Source organism: Lytechinus pictus, chromosome 4 (genome assembly GCF_037042905.1).
Source record: "Lytechinus pictus isolate F3 Inbred chromosome 4, Lp3.0, whole genome shotgun sequence".
In the NCBI taxonomy this organism is placed as follows: domain Eukaryota; kingdom Metazoa; phylum Echinodermata; class Echinoidea; order Temnopleuroida; family Toxopneustidae; genus Lytechinus; species Lytechinus pictus.
In genome coordinates this window covers 12,858,942-12,871,187 of record NC_087248.1, presented here as the reverse complement: position 1 = coordinate 12,871,187, position 12,246 = coordinate 12,858,942, and positions in this window count along the sequence as shown.

Sequence of the window (12,246 nt, the reverse complement as noted above, 5' to 3'; positions counted from 1 at the left end):
TGCATGATAAGAAATTCAATGGACTATTTTTTTTTAACTTCTTTCAAAAGGCAATCCATAGTACTGACAAAATAAGGGTGTAGAGCTGGGCTGATCTAAAACAAACCTCAATTTAAAAGATAATAGTTAGGGGTGTGGATTGCTAATTAGTCACAAAATTGATGTTAGTACACGTATTTGCCTACTTTAAGTTTGAATTATTGGTATTGGATAGAATTGGTGATAAAGAGAATGTTTTCTATTATTCATCTCATATATTTCATTTAAATATAATCACTGAGTATAAATTTATATTTTAGACCCTATTAACAGCTGTCTAGGGGTGACTGTCAAACAAGAAAGAAAATTATTTAGGTTTATTTGCATCATTAACACTTGAGCTAAGGGTGAAGTTTTGCTGATTTTGTTACCTTGATCCTAAATACTGTTTATATAATATTTAGTGTTAATGATGATTAATAGAAAGTGACTGCATTTTAATATAGATAGAGGCTTTTGCTTGAGGTTGTATTATGCTTTGTGCAATATTTGTAATTTTACTTTGTGTGAGAATTATTTCTTTCCTCGCTTTCATGAGAGAACTCTGAATTCCCATTCTCTATTTGTATTCTTAAGGTTTTTTTACAAGTATTGGTGATGAGAAAGATGGAATTTCATTGCATTGACTTTTTCTTGCATCAGATCAGCCAACCCTACGGGTAGTGTTTCCAGACTGAAAATTGAAAATAAAAATAATCTTAAGAAAAATTTGAATACGTATATGTGTTGGGAAAGTTATGCATCTCTTGAAAGGAATGAATTGATTTAAGATTTTTATATTATATAAGTGATTAATATGTATCAAGTCTTTTCTTCTGCCTTGGCATTAGTCAATATTGTCCACTCTTCACCGAGGTGTTAATTTGTTTGATGATCATGTAACTGATAAATTTGTTGTTATGAAAGAAAATGTGAAATGGCAGTCTTGTTTATAGCATACATGCATACTGTAGTTAAGTATTATGCAGTTTGTAGCAGAGAAATAGACTGCAAGATTTATAAAAGAAAGGAGATAATGCGCACTAATGCAGTGAGTTCCAGTCTCATCAAAGGACTTGATTCCTTTGACAAGACATTGATCTGCATTTGCCACTCTCGACCCAGGTTTACCCAGTATGAATAAAATATTTACATGATGTGCTGATATTTGTGAACATTTCCTAATGGTTTTTTGCTGGATTTTCCTCTAGTGGTGGAGAATGTGTATATTTGGCAAGCCAAAATCCTGTGAATTTGATAATTGTTTAAGACAGAATTTATGTGATTCGTACCCCAGACAATTATACTATCATATGATATTTTATGATATTCTACAACATTCCTTTCATTTTTCATCAAATATCTATGCATTCATGTTGCTAAGGATGTATATGTACATGTATGTACGTTTCAGGTCTAATGGACTCGAGCATGTTAGTACCTGTAGCATTTGAAATAATAGAAGACAGAAAAATAAAAATGTTTCTTGCTATACCTTTCTGATGTTTTGAAGTGATAAAAGGGGAAATTTTATTCCTTTTCTTTTATTTAGTAGTTTCATCAAGTTTGAATGACATCAATCTCAAACAGCGACAAAAACACTAGTCCAACAGATTAGCTAGCATTAGCAAACATATTACATGTATGTCAGATTCTAGGCAACTATTGCATGAATGGAATTGCTCTTCTGTATTTTCAAAAGTCTATCATCCTTGCTTTCGGCTCATAGTTTATTTTTTATAGACGTAGATAATGGGATGTGATCATACTTTAACTTTGGGCTTCTAAAGCTTTGCGTTTTGACAACTCATCAAATGTATGCAATGCATGTACAGATAATTTTTTGTCGTAGAATTATAATGTTAAGATATACTGTATTATACTGAACATCGAATATGAAATTTAAGTGTCATAATCAGTTGGCATTGGGAGGATTTTCCCACCTTTCTTTTTTTTATGTAGTTTTTGTCTGTCCAGTTTGCCTGTGAGCAGACATGAGGATTAAGTAATTTGTCAACGACGTTCTCTAGAAATTGTTATAAGCTACTGAAATTCTTGCTTCTAATTGGCTGAGTTTAGATTTGTTAGTGAAATCACTGACATGCTTGTGAAATTATCCTCAGATTGCTGAAGTTTATTTTCACCCCCCCCCCCCGAGGAGTAGCGTCCAGAAGCAACACTTTTGATGGCAGACGCGATTATTATAAGCCAATATGAATAATGGTCATGAACATAGATTTGTACCTATTGTTGTTCAGTCTCATGATAGTAGTGTCTGTAACTTGTGTAAAATAAATTTAAGTTAAATTTCATCTGTGTTTTAATTATATCCATGTGCATATGTGTTTGTATATTATTAGTTAAATTCCATAGTCAGTACTTTTAATACAAACAAAAAACTATTGTACACAGAATCGTGAAAAGATGCTACACCTGTAGCTTACCTATACATTGTAGCAGTGAGACTGTAGGAGAAAGGGAAAGCAGTAGTTTGTTTTAGCTAGAATATTGAGCAGAATTTTTCTGTAAACAAAATATTTGTACATGTACATGTATAAGAGCTTTAACATAGAATGTTGTTTTCAAACAGTAGATATGACAATGAAAAAAGAAATGTACATAGTTATATATTGAAAATACAAACATATATTTATAATCGTGTGAAAGCTGTAATCTTAAGAAATAATGGAGAAACAGTGTCCAACTAGCTTGTATTAAGTATATATGACAATTTCTGCGAGAGATTTATTTGCACAGTGTTTGATATACATGTAGAATAGAGGGCAACTTGTTTGTTCATATGAGACAGGCATTTGTTATTGTCCAAAACGAAAGTATTATATCAATTGGAGAGAGATTTATTGCTTTGTTTATTTTGAATATGGTCGGATAATGATTTTAGAAATGATGTTTAAGTGTATTACAGAGAGTTTTAATTGTTTTGGAATCAAAACAAAGTTATAATACAAATAATGCACATCTATAAGGGCGTTAGTAAGAATTATATGCACCTTATCAACAGTTCTGTTTCAAGATAACAAGTGTGTATAATTGCCCTAGCAAAGTGATGTGCATTATTTGTTTTATAAGATAGTGATGTGGACCCATGTTATTTAATAAACTGTTCTCATCTCGGAACCATGACAGGTCTATAGAACTAGTCATTAGCAAATTTTCCTGTTAGCTAGGATAAATGACTAGTTCATAGATATCAGCTAATCATTTTATTAGGATCCATATCACCATTTTATATAAGAATTCACAACACCCTCTTGAACAGTCATTATAACTTAGTACATCTTATAGAGAGAAATTAAATCTTATTTTTTGTCAAAGATTTTAAATGGATAGTTTTCATTACTGTTGCCTTTGTTTGCCTGTAATTATTATGTAGTGTTTATGTGATTACTCTGTAGTATCAATGAAGTCATAAGTCTACAATTCACAGTTATGTATACCTAGACTTGAGTTTATTGTTGTAAGACTGTTATAAATAAAAGTTGATGTAAACAAAATTATATTAAAGTTAAAATCTTTTCCCTGCACATTGATGATGATTTCATATTTATTTTGTCATTCGCTGTAATTGTACCTTACCAATTTTAAATGTGTTAGTGCTACTTTTTGTATACATGGACTTGCTAAGGGGTAAATTATACAGTATCTAAGATAAATTATGTACATTACCTTTACAAATATAAGTTTCAAACAAGAGGAATATTACATAAAGTGGTGATAGATGCTACTCTTTGCAATATATTATCTTTCCCAGGTCATCATCTTATACTCATTTCCATTGCTTGTCAAAGTATATACCATCTTTAAAAAAAAATATCCTTTCTCCAATTTAGAATACTGATAGGAACCATTAGCAATGAATATATACTCAGTGTATTTGGCAGACCAGATTATTATGTAAAAAAAAATATAATCTAACAAAAATTGATGCCAATATCAGATACCTTACTTTGTTACTAAATATAGCAAATGTTCCTGCTCTTATAATAATAATTATTTTCCCTGCTATTTTTCTTTTTTTGTATGTGCCACAAAGTGGTGCTTTTTATTTTCTGGTAATAAATACTCTGATTTTGATGAATTTATTCAGTTTTCCAAAAACAAAATCTAAGTTCGAATATAGAACTGGTGTAATAACTTTGAAATATTTTCTTTTTAGATATGTTTTTGATTTCAGCTTCTGTGATTTCCATTCTTATATATCATGCATCGAAATGTAGGATTATATATGGCCCGTATTCTGAATTCGGGTTTAACTTAAACTCAGGTTTAAAGTTGTGGTTTAAGCATGGATAGCCAATTGTTACATAAATCACTAACAGTAGAGATATATTTCAGCTCATTTGGCTCTCAAATCATTCATAATTGTCTAGGAAGTATAAATAGATGATTGTCTTCACCATCGATGAATCAGGAAAGAGCACAGTAAACATAAGAAACATACAACTTAATTAAGATTTTGACACTTTTGGCTTCCCATAATTTTAGCACAGACCACGGTCTAAGTTAAACCCGACTTCAGAATACGGGCCACAGGGTATACTGATTGAACTTCCAATGTTATGTATTAAATCAAATTTGCAAGGTCTCAATATTTGCATTATATTTATGGATCCAATCCGAAAATGTAACAGAGGTATTCAAACTAATGATTCTCTCTTTCTCCTTAGAATTTTTTCCACAAATAATACATTTCAGTTTTGGTTTGGAGTTTTCAAACAAGTAGTCAAAATGATTGATAAAATAAAGATATTACACCTCAAGCAAACAGAAACATCGTTCCCATCAATTTGTAAAATACGTTTGACACATGATTATATCATTAGTAAATTCCTGAGTATGAGCATGGAGCTCCATGATAATGAGTAATTCCATTTAGTGATTGTGTTTTAAAACACAGATAGCTCAATGGTTTGACTATTGATATGAGAAATATCACAGATGAATGCTATATCTTTTTACCAAATTGAATTGAAAATAAGATTTGAATAGATTTTGAAATAGTCTACAAAGGATGATAATAAATATGGATTCGGTCCTAAGATACGAAAATAATTTAGAAATTAGTAGTCATTTTTAAGCCAATAGGGCAACATTCAATCTTAAATTGATAGTTTCAAAACCTTTCATCCAGGATCCAAACAAACTTGGTGTTTCAAAATAGGAGTATATATATGTTCTCAATCTCAGCAATTATGTGCTAATATACCACCATTTTGTTTCAAATATTGTATTAAGCTTTCTTTTGATGGTTTCCTTTTCATGTGCATCTGGATTATTTACCTATCAGACATTCCTTAAATATTGGTGTTTTAATCATGGTTTAACTTGTCTCTTTTGTCATTGAATTGGTGATGCTGATAATGAATATGTTTATATCAATAAAGAAATTGTATTGCAACAAAATTGTAGTGAGATATGTTATTATTTTGATGTTGAATAAGTAAATTACTCTCGAGTGTCGTAAACAGGGATATATGTTGTCGAGACCGGCCCCAAGACCACATTTTGCCGGCCTCGGCCTCTGGAGAAGTTTTCTCCTTGGGCCTTGTGACTCAGAACATCCCTCTTGACTACATCTTTGGTTGTGGTGGACTGCCAAGTGGATTGCACCTACTGAAGGAGACTGGATAATAATAACTGAATAATATGGGATTTATATAGCGCTCATATTCACCTTGTTAGGTGCTCAAGGTGCTCCTATATTACCCCGGCTAAGCTAGTCTACCGATTCCGATGCGCACAGCTTTTTGAGGAATTAGTAAATGTCGGTACCCATTCACCTCACCTGGGTTGAGTGCAGCACAATGTGGGTAAATTTCTTGCTGAAGGAAAACACGCCATGGCTTGGAATCGAACCCACGTCCCTCAGATTCAAAGACAAGTCTTAACCACAAGACCAAGACGCCCCCACTTGATCTTTAAATCAAAAGAAAAAAATGAAATTCTTGAAAACATGCAGTAACATTTGAACAAGTGTGTTATCTCCTACTTGTTGAGTGATGACCATATAATAAAAAAAGGTGTGGTAATGGCACAGCTCTAAACAGTATTGGATAATGTTTAAGAACTAGTTTTTACCTTATCTTATATAAAGTAAATTAAGTTTTGAAATTATTCAACTAATAAATATGGCTAAAAACATTGAATTTCTTGTATTAGAAATACATTTTTAGAGATGGAGTAGAAATTGATAAGAAAGATATCAGGCTATAGGGGAAAATCCAAACTAGTTGTATGAACGTTTTAGATTATAGATTTACATGTGAATGTGTAATTTTTTATTAGTCCGTTATCAAATGTCTAAAGGGTTTAGAGAGTGAAAGGATAATCTAGTCTTTTTACTTCATTCAGTTATCGTCCACTCTAACATTAGATATAAAGTGATTAGATAAAGAGTTTTTGTTGATTTTACGTCTGCCCATTGTAACAATTTTAAGACTCCAAAATCATATTTAAAATGTATCGTGATTTTAGACTAATTTTGAATATGTTAATATTTCATTCTTATTTGATTTCTTCTTACATTTTGCTTTGATCCGTAAACTGACTATTGCGGAGGCATTGAACTTTTCAACTGGGCACAGTTCGAGAATCCATATACATATTATTCATGATTAAATTGATACCCCTTTATAAACTTGAAAACAAACACCAGCTAAATATCATCCTTTAACTATAACAAGTATTATCCACCGACTGTGTATTTCAAAAAGGCATACAAATCTTTCATCATATTATATGATAATACACCAACGCGCATGGAATTCGCATTATGTCTTGTTTTCCTGTAATTTCGCTCCAGTTGATTTGTAAATATTCACGGACTTTAAACCCAGTGCCCCGGGCACCAAAGAAACTCTTTTTAGAGTACCGTGACAAAATGGTTTTCACAACCTACTTTTCACACCTTTTCTGGCCCGTTTTTCACGATGTAGGAGGCGGTCTAGGTATACATGTTCTGGCAGTACACTGACCGACGGGTCGTTCAACTGCGTGTGAGATTCATAGGAATATATATATATTTATTTCAAGTTTTAAGCCTGCACTGTTAGAAAATTTATCCTTAAAATAAAAGATAGAATTGGATTAATAGAGTGAAGAAAAAAACACAAAGGGAGAATAAGACGAGAGAGACCAATTATGCCGCGGTTTTTTGGTTATAGTTATATGATTCGATAATATTACATAATCGTGTTTCAGTGAAGCTGATCGTATAAGTATATGCCATATATATAATTTTCCTCATGGAGAGGTTGAAAGTGTCATGTGAAAACAGATGAATATATAATTTCGAATGATATGACAACATAATCAAGTAGGAACATTTTCTACCCTTGCCTTTTTATTAGGTTTAAATCAAAATGACTCGATGATAGGAATTTACTATCGGACATTCCCGTAGAACCTGTATGTGTGTCTAAATTTTGCTCCATCTCTCTGAAAAAAAAGAATTCCACTATTATATTGGTACCGAATATTTAAGAGGAGTAGCTGATACTGAATGAATAAAAAGGGAAAAGTTATCGTTATCCTCTCGACATGCAGACTTTGCTGATTAATGATTCCCTTTTCATGTGTTCCACGGCTTCGAGACCCCCCCCCCTTTTTTTTTTGGGGGGGGGGGCCAAGAGCTGCATTTTATTTAGCTTCAGTGTTTTGTCTTCTGTATTACCTCGGCACCCAATATAATGGCGTATGAATTGAAAGTGTGCTATCAATTTTATAGAACAGATCGGCTGCCGACTAAAATTATAGAAAGCAGGCATAACTCAGAAAAATTAAAAATATGTAAATAAAATATTGAAATTACATCCAGCCGTCTGCATGTACCGGTCAGGAATATAGCAATACTGAAGATATTACATGGAATTTTATTGCAACAAGTCATTTTTGTCCACGAACTATCAACGTTACCTCGTCTATCGTATTTTCCCCATATGGTCATGGTATAGTTAAACAAAATTATAGATATACAACTTTAAAGAAACTACCACCTGTAACCAGGCGTATCCCTTTTTCAGGGGGCGGAGGGATACCTATTACCTGGATGTTGCTTGAGTTTCCATGGCAGTTTAGACACCAATGATAGATTGATTTTACTTTACACTCTATAAAAAAGAGCTAATTTAGCTCTTAACGAGTGACTGCACTTCGGAGAGCTGATTTGTCTAGTTCAAAATTTGAAACGAGAAAAATCAGCACTCCGAAGTGTAGTCACCATACACGCTCTTTGAGAGCTAAATCAGCTCTTCGTAGCTCTTCGTTTTTCAGAGTGTACACCCGTACAATCAATTTTCTGCCATCTTTGTTCATACTCCAGCCCCCATCTTCATTCCAATCGCAACCTCCCCCATCTAGCCCTCGATATCCCCCGTCCCTCTCCTGATGAGGACCTCCTTGACATTGGTCACGCCCCACTCAATGTCAGATATGGCAGGATGTCAAGCGTGGTGTGGTTTCGAAACAAACTCTTGACACCTTCCCATAATATTCTTTCAAATCCCTCTGTACGATTTAAGAGGTCGTGCATGTTTAAAGGAGAAGTCCACCCCATCAAAAAGTTGATTTGAATAAAAAGAGAAAACCCCAACATGCATGACACTGAAAATTTCATCAAAATCGGATGTAAAATAAGAAAGTGATGACATTTTTAATTTCGCTTATTTTCACAAAACACTTATATGCACATCCTGGTCGGTATGCAAATGAGGGGACTGATGGCATCACTTACTCTCTACTTCTTTTGTATTTTATTATAAATATGAAATATTCAAATTTTCTCCTCATTTTTCTGGAAACAAAGTTTCATTCTCTTGACATGTGGTATGACCAGTGTTATAACATTTTATGGTTCAGTTAAGTTGGTCCTTAATGTAAGATTGGTAAAAAATGAAATATTGTATAATTCAAACAATAAAAAACAAAAGAAATAGTGAGTGATGGACATCATCGACTCTCTTATTTGCATGTCACTGAGTTGTGCATATAACTGTTTTGTGAAAAATAAGCGAAACTGTTTGATTTTATCTATTGATTCAAATTAACATTTTTCTTAAGTGGAGATGACCTTTAAGGTAGCCTGTGTTGTTTTACCCACCCTTCCCCCTTCCCATTCCACGTATTCTTCAGCAGTTTGCCATATTCTCGCTTAGGTCAATATTGCTACTTTAAGAGAAAAAATAAAAGGCCTATACTAGAAATAGGTTATGGTAAAATTCAAATTCAATTAGTAACTGTCTGAAATTATATTTAAATTGCGTTTGACAATGATATTTTGTTATTGTTTCTTCTAAAATATTATATCCAGGTAGACTATGGGGTCCGTTTCATAGAACTTCTAATAAAAATCAATCTGCAATAACAGTTTAAAATAATGAAATCCCTCGACTGGCTGAGAGTAAACGTGCTATTTTGTGCAGTAATTATAATAACACATCTTTATGACATCGTATAATATTTCTCACTGCAAAAACTCAGGTGTTAATTTACCACCAGCCCGGAATCTATTATGGCCACACCAGAGAAGTGTTAAACAACACAAGTTTAGATTTGGTCTAACACCAGATAGGTGCTTGTACAACACAAATTAGTATTCAAACAGCATCGATTCCAGACTGGTGTTGTTTCAATACTTCTCTGGTGTTGACATTCCGGGCTGGTGTTAAATTGACACCGGCGTTTTTGCAGTGCATTATCTATCTGCTTAATATTTTGAAAGGCATACAAAGTATTCCAGAATGATCTTACTTCTGAAATTTTGCGACAACATACAGTACTTTTGTCTAGTTTTTCGGGTTGTTTCGGAAGACCTCACAGCTCCTTCCTATTACGTCCCTCTCTATCCGGTACAAACATTAACTGTTATGGAAGGAATATAGCTTCTCTAAAAATTTAAAGTGTGAATCCAAGACCTATCTCCGCTGGATCCACAACACCACATTGTACACGGTAATGACATACTCCTCGGATCAGCTCTAATGTATTTCATGACCTTGGAGATTTATCAAGGTCAATCGCTTATATCTGAATTTCAACTGATATAAGCCCCTTAATCCCTTCAATTTTACATCATCATGTAAAATAGTGTCAGGGGCTTTTTAGTAAACGGAAGATGCAGCGCGCCGGCGCGTTCCCGCCAATAGTTTGATTAATTCTTGGGTCGTCTGCCGATCTTGTCTGACGCGTCTCTCTCCACTTTTAATATTCCAGATTACCACAGATCAGCGATGATTATTTCCTATGGCTACAATCACTGCTCATCCCTATACCTCGACTTTCTTCATTGGGTTTAATTTGAGAGATTTACCAGGCAGGCAAGGTTGATTTGGGATTTAGGAGGTGTTTTAGTGGGCAGCGGGATCAAATCCCCGGTTTATTGTTGGTGGGATTTTGCGCTGGGGCTAAAGCCCAGTTCTGTTCTGCCTTGTCGATGGACGTATTACTTCGCGGAGGGAATGAAAATGCAGGCGAACATCGGCCCAACAGATTTGAAGAATAAAAGATTTTTAAAACAAAATTGTATATAACACTAAGACGGACAGCATGGAAGTTGTTGCATTTGTTCAACAAATCTGAGACACATTCGATGTGTAAACATACCGGTTATGAAACTTTCCGCTGTGGAAAGAAGATTCATTAATGAACATGTTCCATCCAATGTGAACCACTTTCAAGTTTGCTATATATTGCGAATCTGACCTATCATAATAACGCGCTGTATAGGAAACAAGCATTATAAGAAGCAGGAAAGGAAGGGAAAATTGAAATAAATTCAAGTTTATATTTCTGTACGGCATCTATCCACGATTAGATTAAAAAAAGTAATCACTTGACCTTCTTTTCCCCTCTCATGTTTGTTTCCCTCCAAATTTTCAATCTATTCAACGGAACAGGGTCGATGAAATTTCACGATGTTTATTTTTGGGGAATGGGGCACCGCGGATCGAAATTCATGCGCCCCCATGTTCATGATGTTGGAAAATATACTGTTCGCGTGCACTGCTTGTAACATGGAACTGGCAAAGAATGTATTCTTAGTCATTGTCTTCATTAAGTCAAAGCAAACTTTAATTTTCTTGAGAGGTAGTGGAGGAAATTCTTGGAGCTTACTGAAAAATGCAATAAGCGAGATGTGTTTATGTGAGCTGACATTGCGGAATCCTCTTTTCACTGGTGTCTCATCTTGTTTTTAACACGTGTTACACGCACTACTTGGTTTAAGTTCCCAAGTTCAATTTTGTCCCGTATATTGATTATATGCAATTCGCTTCCCGAGATTAATGCATTGATTCGCATGAAAAGATTAAAACAGTAAAATCAATGGAATTTCTTTGAAGTCAGATTAAAAATTAAAAATATGTATATATACCTTTTCCGATGGTCACTCAGTCTAAAATTTTGTTAAAATTGCTAGATTTTTATCAAAATGAGTAGAATTTCTACGTTGTCATTGCTTTACAAAGAAATAAATGGTCGTTCATTATTTTGATACTTCATAATAATAATTCTATACACTAAATTAAAAAAACACACACGAAATGAAGATTACCTATGTTACAAGTCGCTCCATGCAGACCAATAGCACAAATGAAGGAAAATATTATATTGGAGGCGATAGAAAGAAATTATCAAGTTAATTCACTGCATGGAAACAAAGGATAAACAATTTAAACAAATCCCTTTCATCCCAGCTTTTTCCGTTTAGTGTTAATTTTGCTTCTTTTTTTCCATTTCCCTTCTACAATGATTCTCGAAATTTGTCAAATATCCTCAACATTTAATGCCCCCCCCCCGATAAAAAGGTGGTATTTTAAAATGTTTTCTAAACAATCTTCGTTAAATCTCCTTTGAAATCCTGCAGAATGTATACCTATAAACCACAAATTTATTACATTTGTTATTATCGACTTGACTTTGTTTGGGCATATATACCACCTTCGCTCGCTTGAAAATATGCTAAATCGTGCACGGTATTTCAAAACTAGGCTCCCTCAAAATTTTCGCCAAATGGTCACTTAATAATATTCATACTTTTTTTCATAACAAAGCATTGAACCATGGTTTTGCGATAATTTTTCATCGAATACCCATCACCAATAATGTTAAAGCGGGGGTGCTCATGTCAATTTGGAGGTCATTTTGTTTTGGTCCAGAGAAATTTGAGAAGCAATAAAAACAAAGTTTTCACTACAAAAATGAAGGTTACTT